Here is a 12,635-nt window from a genome sequence, read left to right on the forward strand (position 1 = left end):
GTGGCTCTTGAGATGAACCACCATGAGACATCTGTGTGCCCTGGGTACCAGCTCACCTGCTCTGCCTCAGTGCTAATCTAGTGCTGTGCCCCGGGCTGGATGCACCCCGGGCCAGCACAATTGAAAGGCTGTTATTTTGGGGTGGTGCTTCTCCCTCAATACTACGGCTGGGTGTGGGGTACCCTTTTTTGCCCCCCAGTGCGTGGGCTGGTGCTGGAGGATGGAGAATACAATGTTTTGGGGGAGAAGAAACCCAGATGCTACTCTGATAAGCACCCCTGTGAACAGCGATGCCAATCCCAGCTCTGGAGTCCTCCACTGCGGTGGGAGGGAGGTCATTAACTCTGATTAGAACACTTGCGATTCCAACAAGGCCTTTCATTTCCACCCTGGCTCCTGTTCTGCATATTTGATGCCATTCTCTAGCGAGAGAGTGCAAATGTTTAGATGTCAGAGTAAGATTGCCCCAAGGTTCAGACACTAATGACAAGAATTATCACAGTCTGAGTAGTTCAGGACTTGACAAAAGGTACAAAACAATTAGGCCGTGATTAACAGTTGAGTGCTTCTGTAATTGCAGAGAGGATTCAGCATACTGCTTACTGCCTGTTACAAAACAAAAGGAATCCAGTTGCAAAGACTGGCTTACTTAAAAAACCCACTGGTGATGTTGGGTAAGCAGAGAAGACCCAAGTGAAGCCCAGCCCTGTGTTATGATGTAGAAACTGGGGTCCCAGAGGGATGTGGAGCCTCATTAATGCACATTGATGAAACAGTTCTGTACCTTTAGGTGACTGATTGTGTTACAGTGCCAGGGACTACTAAATACAGGCATTAAAAGATGACTTCTTTGACACTCTTCTCATCTCCCAGCCTTTCTTGAGGCAGTGCCCCTCAGTCCCTTTACATGTAAAAGGATGAATTATTTTTGCATGGGGAAACATCTCACTGAACAGAAGAGAATTTAACTTCACCTTTTACAGACAAAAACTTCCAAAAGCAGTTTTTAGAATTAAATGAGGGAATTAAATCAGGGGAGCAGGACAGAGAAATTTAAAGGTTTTGACAACAAGCCTGATTATCTGTGAAGAGGGAGGAAGTGGTGTGGGAGGTCAGTCCTGGATGATGCTGGCTGCCCTTTGCTGCCCACCCAGGAGGTGCCACGATGTAAATATAGCAGAGCACTGGATCTGTTACATCCATTTAGCTTGTCAGCTTATAAAGAACTGCCAACTGTATGGAAGAGGAAGCTGGGATAAATCATAAATAGTTTAATTGTTAGGTAGTGCCATAAATATTCCCGCCAGCCTCCTGGGGATTTAAAAGGTCTTGTTTTCCCTCTTGCCAGCAATGAGGGAGTTGTTGCTGGCTGAGAATCCAGCCTGACTGGGTTGTGTCCAGGGACCAGCAAGTCCCATGGGGTGAAGGGCTATTCGGCAGCTTGTTGGGGCTGTATCACTCCTGAGCCTTGTCTGAAAGCTCCTGAGGTCACTGGTAGGTTATTTATAATCAATCAGAAATCAGGAGTGATTTGCTAGTACCGAGAGATTGCTAATTCGGATTCTAGAGGGGATTCATTAGCTGAAACGGCTTTGCTGTGTGCGAGTTGATGACAGCCCTCTGGGCGCAGTGCCTCTGGCTCCAGGGGGGACTCTGACACCTGTGGGAGCAGGAGGAGCCCCAAATAGAAGCAATCTGGCACCAGTGGTTGTCTGAGTCCACCTGGGCAATTTTTTCCCCCTGGATGTCTTACTGTGGGGTGAAGAATCCCAGCTCATCCTGGGGTCTCTCAGACAGCCCTTGAGGAGTGGATCCTCTTGATCTTAGAGGGCTTTTTCGATCTTAACATTACCATGTTTCTCTCCCAAGAGGGGATGTTTCCTTCCCACATTTTTCCCCAGTGCCACTGCAGGGCTGTGGAGCACTTCTTGCAGGAGACAGCACCACTGGTTAGGAACAGCTCTTATTTGTTTGGGATAGTGTAAGACAAGGACAGAAAACCACATGAAGCAAGGAAATACATGGGCAGCGTGACTGCAAATCATTCTGTTCCTCTTGGCAGAGCAGTTAACTGTTGAAGAAAATTGGGCAATTGGTGGTGCTGCCAGCTGTACAGTGCTTTTGGATGGCCAAGGTGGCAGAGCTAATTTTCAGCCCTGCTGGGATGGAGAGAACTGTGAATTACAGAGGGTGCAAAATGCCGCAATAAAGAGATGAATAGAGGGAAAAAATTGTTTTCTTTCCTTGAAATGTTTCTTGATATGAGAGAGACATAGTTCTGAGCTAGAAGAGGACCAAGCATGTATTTCATGAGGGTTCTCTTACTGTTGGCAGGACGTAGGCATCACTTATCATTTATATACACATGAGAAAGGAGGAAAAACCCTCTGCCTTTATTTTCCTGCTTCCAGTTCCTTCCTGGTGTAGGTGTTTTTCCTGACTCTGTAGGATCAGCTCATTAATCAGCCACTGCTGCCCTTCCTGTAGGTTATTCGCAGGAAGCCTCAAGGAGGACCAAGGTGGATATAAAACAGGGCTGTCAGGAGGCAGCAGAGCAGAGGGGACATTGTCTGCCGTGGAGCTGGGGCCTGCCAGGGAGTCCCAGCTTTTCCTGCCATGTCTGGGGTGTTTGCTGCATTTCCCTTGTCTGATATAGGGTGGTTTCCATTTGGAGGTGGATTTTAGCAGCGGCTCTATTTGGGAGGTGCTCTGGTTCTTGGGACCAGACTGGGGAGATGCCTCTGCCCCCATGGCTGGATCAGGGAAGTGCCTTTGTACCTGGGGCTGGTGGCTTGGCAATCAGCCACTGCTCACTTGTGTCTCTGTGCCTCCCCAGCTCAGCCTGGCTCACTCTGGCTGGCAGGGAGTCAGAAACGCTCCTGCCTGCAAATAAAATCCCGCTCCGTTTGGCACTTTGAAACAGAAAGGAAGGAGAAATACCTGTGAAGCAGAGAGTGAGGCTGTCAGCACTGGTTTGTGTTAGCATGAGCCCTCTCAAAGCACTGAGGGGACAGAGCTGGGTTGCCTTTGCTTAATGCTTGCCAGGCTCTTTAGGAGAGGAATTAGCTCAGCACAGATGTAATTATTCCAGCAGGATGATCGCTTCTGCAAGGCTGAAATTTCCCTGATGCAAAGACTGTGGGGAGCAGGGAAAAGGAAGGAGTGTGAAGGTGAGGAACAGCCCATTGTATTAAATGAGCCTCAAAACATTGCCAGAATGAGCTTTCCAGGTGGGCTGGTGAAGTGGGGTCTGAGCTATTCCAGTGGCTTTTGGCCCACGAACAGCCTCTTATGGAAGCCCAGCTGGAAAGATGGATACCTGAGGACTTTCTGCATTAGAAATAATACCCCAGGCTTGGGATGCTGTTGGGGTAGGGGCAGTGTTTGGTCCTCTGAAGCTTTTCCTGCCCCAATTCCAGGTAAGATTATTCCCAGGCTGGTGACAACCCTGAGTTATGGCTTGGGTGGGAAAAAAGTGCTGAAAGGGAGTGGATGCAGCTTGGACATCACTAACAGAAAAGTTCCCTCACTTTAGTAGACTCAGAGGATTTGTTTTGTAACACACCTAATCCAGTCTTAGAAACATCACATATTCACGAGTGTACCATCTCTCTCAGCCCTGTTTTGCTGTTCAATTACCTGGAATGTGAGTTAAACCTTGGGCCATGTCCAGTCTGACTGTGCCAGTGTTCACATTGCAGGTCTGAAAAGGCTTCGCTGGTCTTTTCCTTGCATGGAAAGAAAAAGCATTGCAAAAAGGGTCCCTACTGTTCTTTCCTGCAGGAATTGCACAGTTGTGGCTCATGCCTTGCCATTTCCAGCCTCTCAATCAGAAGATGCCCCTGGGGGCTGGAGATTCCCCCTTGGGGCAGCAAAACCTCTGTGCAGATGGGGAACGCAGGGATGATGTGTCCCATAGGGACCCTTTCCTCCAGAGGCATCAGGAATGAAGAGGTAGGTGGGAAAGGAAAAGTTCTTAAAACAATAAAAAAGTATAAGCTAACCCCAGCAGTCAGGTCATCAGTCACCATCCACCAGCTCAGGAAGATGCTCTGCTTCACCCCAGAGCCTCCAGCATCGAGGGCATTTCTATTTAAGTCCCCAATGCTGTGCTTTTGCCTTCCTCAGTGAGATGAGCTGTTTACTAAGAAAATAAATGCAATGTTTAAAAATACAGCAGGATGGATGTGCTTTAAAGCAGGTGGGGGGAAATGTGAGTGGCAGCTCTGAAGTGCCTGTCCCTGAGTGCCTGCAGCACATTTTCCTCTGGTGCTGTGCCTGCTTGCTTCTGGCTGCCAGCTCCTCAGCACAGGCTGTGGTTAGTGCTGGAGCAGGGTAAAAGGTTTCTGTTTATCTTGGGCTTGTTATTTCAAAAGGAAGCCAGAATAAATACCAGACAACAAAGCTTTTACGTCTTTGCCCACTGTGTAATGCAGAGACCCCTCGTGATTAATAGGGGGTGACCTCAGCTCCAGAGAAATTGGAAGTAAAGCTGGGTGAATAATGGATTGTGTTTTTTTGCCTTTGTGGGTGGCTCCAGAAGAATCAAGTACTAATTTAATTTGGGCTTAATTTAGAAAGACTTTTTTTTAAGTTTAGGTCGCTTTTCCTGCTATAATATGGAAGAGTAACGTCAGCAAGGTGATGGCTTCAAAAAGCCACAACCTTGTGTCCATTATAAACCCTGTGGATGCAGAAATGCACATCTGATTTTGGCAAGGTGTTTGGGACACTTCCTAGGAATACGTTGTTTTATTGTAATATGAATTTTCTTGAAGGGGAGTTTAATGGACAGGTCATAGAATCCTGGAATGGTTTGGGTTGGAAAGGAAAGCTCCTCTCATTCCACCCCCTGCCATGGGCTGGGACAAATTCCACTGGACCAGGTTGCTGCAAACCCTGTTCAAGGTGACCCTGAACACTTCCAGGGATGGAGCAACTTCAGCTTCTCAGGGCAACCTGTGCCAGCGCCTCACCACCCTCACAGGAAAGGATTTCTCCCTAATATCCAATCTAAACCTAGATCAGTTTCAATTCCTGCATGGGCTAGGGCTTTGCAAGACTCTGCTCTCCTCCCCTTTGGGGTAACCACCAGCATCCCTGAGCTGGCTCAACACCTTTTCTTCCAAAATGCTGGGAAGCCAAGCCCCGCACTCACAGACTCCTTTGGCAGCAACACAACCTACGAGTTTTGTGTCGTCATCTCCTCACAGAAGGTAAAAGGCAGAAGACAGAATGTGTTTTGGGATTTTTTTTCCATATTTATGTTGTGTCTTCAAGTTCCTCTGGAATGTGATAAACCTTTCTGCTGGATTTCTGGGTCCAAACCTTCAGCCATTAGTGTCAGCTTTTAGTACCTGGCACCAAAAGTCTTGCTGCAGGATTTAAAAGTATGTTGGAAACAATTTTGTTGCAGGCAAGTTATTAAAGATTGAATGATGTCAGACTATGTGTTGAAAGCAGTGCAAGTAGTTTAATACAGGTATAAATATTAAACTGTCAGGGGCAAGTATATGAGAAAAACAATCCCTGAACGGTATAGGGAGGAATAGGTAAACATCCCCTTTACAATAAATTCACTTAAAAGGATTCTGCCCAATTTAATTCAGACCTTACATTTAGGTATATGGGGAAATCATTGCTACCAGTCATCATAAAGAAAACTGTTGTTTTTCCACTTTTTGCTTCTGAGTTTTCAGAAGTAACTTGGGAGTTGCTTTTATCCAGTTTTCTTTGCTGGATGCTGAACACAAGAGAGAGGCAGGTGGGTTTGAGGGTGTGGTGATACTGTTGGGGCTGTGCTGCGACGCCAAGCACATGAATTTTACCCTCCCTGTACGTTCAAACTTGGTCTGGCTGCTTTGGAGCACGTAGCTCTGCCTAGTAAAAAGTTAAATTGTGCAGTGTCCTGTTCCTTTGAGCTGATGGGGGTCAAGGATCTTGAAGTGGAAGAGAGGGTCTCAGGAGGGGAGTGGGAATCAGGGGAGTTTGTTGCACGCAAGCCCTGCATTTGGGAAGAGCTTCACTGTAGGAACATCACTTCCCAAAGAAGCACTTGAGACTCAGATCCCTGAAGTCTGAAGCCAGGCCCTTAAAAACCAGTGAACTGCACAGTTCCTGAGCTCCCCTACAAGGGTTATTTCTACCATCAATTTTAAAAGCAAATCTAAGGGATGTCAGAGAAATAAAACAGCCAGAGATGGGCAATGGCTCTGTGGATCAAACAGCTTTACCCTGAGCTTCTCCTGTGCAGCCCCACCACCACTGCAACTCAACTTGCCCAGGTATGGCTCACTTCAGGTGAAGCTCCTTCTTTACTGGTGGGGCTTTACCTCACTATTTGGGTTGTTAAAGTGGGGTTTGCTTCATGTGTAGCAATCTGAAGTTTTCCCTCTCTCTTGCAAAGAGCTGCAAACATTTATTCATTCCCAGGCTTTGACCTAATTCCTGGCCATAAATATTAAATTTCTGCAAGGGACCAGAGACGAGATGATAAAGCAGAAGCCCCAGTCAAATGGCACAGATGTGAAACAGCCTTTAATTGACTTGCTTTTGTCAAACATAATTAAGTCCTACATTTCATTGCAGTCCTTGGCTCACAGTCAGATCTGGAGAAGTCTTTGGTGATAAAGGAGTATTCTAGCTTCAAATGAGACTGATGAATTCTTGCAATCACTTGCACAGGAGGCACAACATTTTCTGTTGTATTGGCTGAAAGTAAAGCCGTGAGGCACTGCCAAAACCCGGGTTTCTGATTACAATGAAGTGCCAAGATGTCACTCCTCCTTCTGTGCAATTTGCTTGTGTATTCCTTCCACTCGTGTGAGCATCAGTTGCTTCACAGTTTGTCAGCTCTGGGTGGGCCCAGCTGCCCACCCTTCCTGTCAGAGTTTGCCTGTACATGCTTAAGCACATGTTTAAATCTCCAATATATATATAATTTCTAATTCTTTTTTCTGAGTGAGGATGGACTTCAACACCTATTCAAGTGTTTCATAGAACTGAGGGCCCAGGTCCCAGTGTTGTGTCTGCAAAGCCCCTGCCAGCACACCCGACATGTTTTGCTGGGAGCAAAAGTATCAGGTATTTAGATTCCTTTGTACTGCTCATTGTGCTCCAGAATCAAGCAGCGCCTTTTCCCTGCTCTATGAAAGAAAAAAACCCAAACCTGTGATAAAATGAAGGAGCTGAGTCAATGGTTTGAGTGGCAAACCCCAAGCCAGTCCATACAAAATTCTGCTACCTGGGAAGTTGGATCCTTCTGCAGCCACCCAGGAAAGCTGGTGGTGAGTCTGTCTGGGGAGTATTTGAGGCTGAGGATAACCAGGGAGATGCAGATGTGAAGGCTCCTGTAAGGTTTTCATACCTCCTTGCAGAAGAAAAGGACTTGAAAACCTTCCCTTGCCTTGCTCTGTTTCTGTCTGCTGCATTATTGAATCTCACCTTCACTCGCTGGATTTCTTATGTGCTGAAAGGAAATGAAATCTCTGCTGTGCTATTGTTGCTCCCTGCTCAGATAAATAACACTGTGCTGAATTCAGGGAATTGCATCCTGGCTTTTGCCTTCCAGAGGCACCACTCTGGGGAAACATGGCTCTAACAGGTGGGAAGAGCTCAGAAGTGTTGCAAAGAAATCTTTAAATCCCCACTTTTGAAGCTGGATCCTCTAATATCTAAGCAAAGCTACTGGGTGTTTTGGATGAGAGTGACTCCAGGAATTGTTGCTTACCTGGAACACAACAGCAAAAGCTGAGTTTTGATTCAGTTTTAACAGAGATGCTTTGTCTTGTTTTTTGCCTGCTGGGCAAAAAGGGAAAAAGGGAAAAAAACCCTTTTCTGAAGAAAATGTATGTTCAATCTCTGAATCACTGGACCTAGAGAATCTTTGGGTTTCACACAGCTCAAAGCACAGCTCAGCTGCTCTGAAAGCAGAGGTATCACTGTGGTATGAAAGGTTCTTGTAGGACAGTTTTCCTTGACCCCAAAATGAAGACAACAGAGAGGCAAACGTGAGCTGAGCTCGCTGGGAATGATGCTCATAGTCCAGCAATTCTGGGAGATCTCTGATACACGAGAGGATGGATGGGAGGAAGGGCAGGGAGTTTTGGGGAGAGTCTTAGAGGAACTTAAGGTCAGGAGGGAGCTCAGACTGCAGAGGGGATGGTTACTCTACAGCTGAGCCTGGGAAAACTCGAGGATGGAGGGAGAGGGCGGATGGTTTGGTTTGGTTTGGTTTGGTTTGGTTTGGTTTGGTTTGGTTTGGTTTGATGGCTGTGGACCCTGCCTGCTGGTGACCTGCCCTGCAGTGGCCACGTGCCCTCTGGAGTGGGCACGGAGGACACTTGGCACGGTGCCTCTCAGCACTTTTTCCTTTGCCCAGTGTCTGTAGCATTTCTATTTTTGGACATTTCGGGACGCCATTCCCCTGGGGCCCTGCTAAGATGTGAGAGCAGGTCCAGGTGACCAACTCTCCCTGTGATCTCTCTTTCAACCCTGCCCTCCTGCTGGTTGGCTGCTGACACTCAGGTCCTTTGAAGGGTGCCAAGAGGTTGGGTTTTTCTTGTGTTGACTCTTTAATCTCTTGCTGCAAAGGGCTGTTTTATTCTCTTTTGAATTTTCTTTGCTGCTTCTCAGTTGCCCACAACCTCCAGACAGTCAAGAAAGTTTGGAAAAGGATGAGTCTAATTCACTTTTTAATTAACTGAAGAAAAAAATAATATATCCTTTGGAGAGAGAATGTTATTTTCCATCAAGAATTTCCTGATTCAGATTTAATTTCTGCCCAGAGGAAAATTTGAATTGGCTTAATACAAGTAGATAGGAGCAGAAACCTGGAGAGATTCAGCTCTGGCAAATAACTCCTTACTCAGAAATGTGATCAGAAATGCTGGGAAGCTGAAAATTTGGGAATCACCTGTCTGGGAAGGGAGATTTCCATCTTCAGGAGCTCTGTATCTGTTTTATCTGTAGCTCTGTGAAGCTTGCTTCACACTGGAGGAGTGAAGAATGTGTGTGGATGTGTTTCCTAATGAACCCTGGAGATGGGGGAGAGGGATCCTTTTCCCAAGGAGATGCTGCATCTTGGAGCAGGGTGGGCTCTGCTGCTCCTGCTGACAACCTGCAGGAAGAAAACTGATGTCATTCCTGAGGGTGACTTTTGCTGGAAGTCCCGTGCAGCCAGTAATTAAAACACCTCAAGGCTTTGTCATAATGAGCTAATAATTTTCTAACACAGCAGATATTTTGACCAAAACAAACCTGGAGTCTGTTCTGGACTTGGTTGCTGGACAGGAATTTTGTGGTTGCTTAGGAACTGGTGATCAGTGCCTGATTACATCCAATATGGGCTGACAAAGGGCATTTTCATCAATATCATTGTTTTTTACCACCATACGGTCCTACAGCTTCCAAAGGGCTGCATCTCCAGCTTGGAATTGTCTGAAAGCTAAAATATGAACAGAAAAGGGTGAACAAATACTGGAAATTTTTAGATAGAGATTGTCACGTGGACAAGCCCCTGGAATTCATTATAAAGAGATGTTCGCTTTGCTTTGAGGGACTTTCAGATTCGGGAGCCAGGTCAGAGAAGATATTACAAAAAAACCTCCAGAAAGCAGTAGTTTGTAAAAGAAGTTTAATAGCAAATGATGTGTATCAGAAATTATAAAGCTCAGCCTGCTGATGAGGGACAAGAGCTTGAAATCCGTGGCTGTCGAGAGTAAGCACAAAAACTTAAACTATCATTGATCAGAAAAAAAAATAGTGCCAGCTGGTGTGTTCATCACTGGGTGACACGGTTCAATCAGCACAGTAAGATCTGGTCACTATTTCTTTGTGGCATTTAGAAAGACAGAACGATGTGCTTTATCTCCCTAATGGGAGATCAAACCATTCCTGCTCCATCTCTAATCAGCAGCGCAGTAAATTATGTCTGTGTTGTCAGGGGGTACACTTAGAAATCAGTGTCCATGTAACTCGTGTCCGAGTGTCTCAGAAGATTGAGGTCTGCAGATGTTCGTTTTTAATCAACACCAGAAAAGTTGGGAAAGAGCTGGTTTATATTTCCAAAAGGCTGTCATTAAGTCCCAGATAGCTACAAGCCAGTAATCCTGGACAAAATAATGGTATAGGTGAAAGGGAATTCAAATGAGGAAGAATTAAAGGCTAGGGATAAAACTAATGGATTTATGAAACATAGATCCTTAGACGTCTGAAATCATTAGCTTAGTCATGGTTATTAGGTAGCTCTAATATCCCCACGGTTTTGCAAAGCGTTTGACATAGTTTCACATGGAATTTAGATTGAGCCACCTGAGAGGACACAGAAAAACACTGGTGGGAGCAGGGAGCTGCAGGGATGGGGGATCCCCCATGGTGGGGGCTTTGCTGGGGCACTGGCACTGATGAGGGCTCTGCCTCCATCAGCTCCAGCCCTGGCCTTTTCAGGACAGAAAACCTCTTGCTGTGCTATTTGTTAGACAACTAAGCTTTTTTTTTTTCATTGCAATGTAATAATTGTGGGTGAGGATGCACTCCAATAGAAAAGAACATTTTTTAAATGAAAAAAAAGATCATTTAAAAATAGTGATAGAATCTACCCAAATAGCTGTACTCCATCCAAGAAGGCACTTGGATAAATTCTCAGCAGTTGACTTAGCCTTGCTATGAACACCCAGCTGTCACAGGGTCTGTGTCCAGAGGTACCTTCTTTACAGCGCTTACAGCAACAGTGTCTTCCAAAGCCAGGACACGGGATCTTTGTGTCTTCCCAAGGATGCTGAGGGCTCCACATGAACAAGAGGATCCCTGCTTAGAGCTGTGCCTCCCTGTGCCATTCTGCCTCAGGGACTGCTCCCAGCAGTTGGGTGACTGGAAGCAGGGAGCGATGCTGCCCAAACCTGGCTCTTCCTCCCAACACCACGCTGTTAGCAATGATCCCCAAGGAAGCCATGAAACCCCAGGAGAAACACAAATTCACCCCAAAACAGGACGCAAGCTGTCCATTCTTCTTCTGCTTCAGGTTTCTAACATCGACTGGAAAGGACCCAGCCACTGTGAGAATCAGCCTGGAGCTGCTAAGTGACTGCTGCCCTCAGGGCACAACCTCCCCATGCCGCCCCTCCCGGGATGAGGAATTCGTCTCCATTTGCATCCAGTGCTGTCATTTGGGTTTCCCAGGTTGAGTCATTCCCTCTGGGAGCAGTGGGTCGCATGGGTGGCTTCTGCCAAGCTGCAGGTGCTCAGCCCCCTGAGACAAACTCTCCCACTGGGCTGTGGCTGTCCACAGGAGCATCCCAGTCCCCCAGCACTCCCACATCCCATGGCACACAGGCAGTAAAGGTGTGCCTGCTGGCCAACATGCTTTGGTGACAATCAAAGACTGGATGTTTTTTGACTGTCCCAAGTGTAGAGATGAGGAGAGCAAGATATAGTGATGAAGGTGACGTGAGGTGCCACCAGGACTGGGATGCAGGCTTTGACCCCCTCTGGGTGTGCAAACAAAGGTTTGTGACATTTCTGTGAACTTCCAAGGTTTTTGTTTAATTTCTCAAGTTAAAGACAGTTCTAGGCTAGCACAAAGTTGTTGTTTGGCTTATCTTCCCCCTGGTTTCACATGTGAGATGTGATTTCAGGTTAAAAGCTGTTTTTGCAGTGGCCTGGTGATATTAGGGGTGAATTGATGCACAGGTATTTTAAGGCCACCTCTTCCAGGAGGACAAACAAGAGATATTTTAGTCCACGGAAGGCAGTGTTTTTAATGCCTGAGTGCTCTCTCAAGAACATATTGCAAAGTAGAAGGAAACTTGGTTTAGTGAATTTCTCTGGCCAAGTGGAAAAAATTACAAATCGTTGTGTTTTCAGAACGTTCCCCCTCATTTTTGGCATTGGGGGAGTGAAGCAGTGGTTGCAACCAAAGTGTGAGGGCACAGCTCCCAGCACTTGTACAGCAGCAGCATCCAGAAACCCATTCCCAGGCCATGGCAGAAGCTCCACAGGCACAAACTGAACATCAGGATGTGCCTCAAAGCTTGAGACTAAAGGGAGAGGAGTGGGAGAGTATGAGGAACCAGGGGCCAAATCAGAGCCATTATTTTCATCAGTACTATTGAATATGCTCTTATCAAATCGGGTTTGGGAATCTTTTATGTAGAATGTGGAGTAAACACAGATTAGGAGGTGAGGGATTTTTTACCACTAGGGTTTTGGTGTTGAAAAAAGCTGCTGCAGATGAGCTGGGCATTGTAATCTGGGAGCATGATATGGGAAGCAAAGTCCTGTTTGGGGCTTGGAGTTTCTTCCACAAAACGTCAGGAGGTTTTGGAAGCCCTGTGTGAGCTGTTGACGTGATCTGCACAGAGAGCAGAGCCTCACACAGCTAACGAGCTCCAGGGCAGCTTTCCTGCCTTTGATTTGAGGCTTTTCTCCAAGCAGAGATGGTAAATTGTAGGCAGAAATAATTCCTGTCAAGGGTCTAATGATGCTTCAAGTTCCCACAACCTTTCAGACAAACAGGGTGGAACAGTACAGCAAATTTTATAAGGAATCTCTAAAAATGTGAAGTGAACATAATGAAGCAAAATTGATCTGTTGTTTTCTCTCAGGAAACAAATACTGCATGAGGAGGCAAAAAGAAG

Source organism: Aphelocoma coerulescens, chromosome 20 (genome assembly GCF_041296385.1).
Source record: "Aphelocoma coerulescens isolate FSJ_1873_10779 chromosome 20, UR_Acoe_1.0, whole genome shotgun sequence".
Taxonomy (NCBI): domain Eukaryota; kingdom Metazoa; phylum Chordata; class Aves; order Passeriformes; family Corvidae; genus Aphelocoma; species Aphelocoma coerulescens.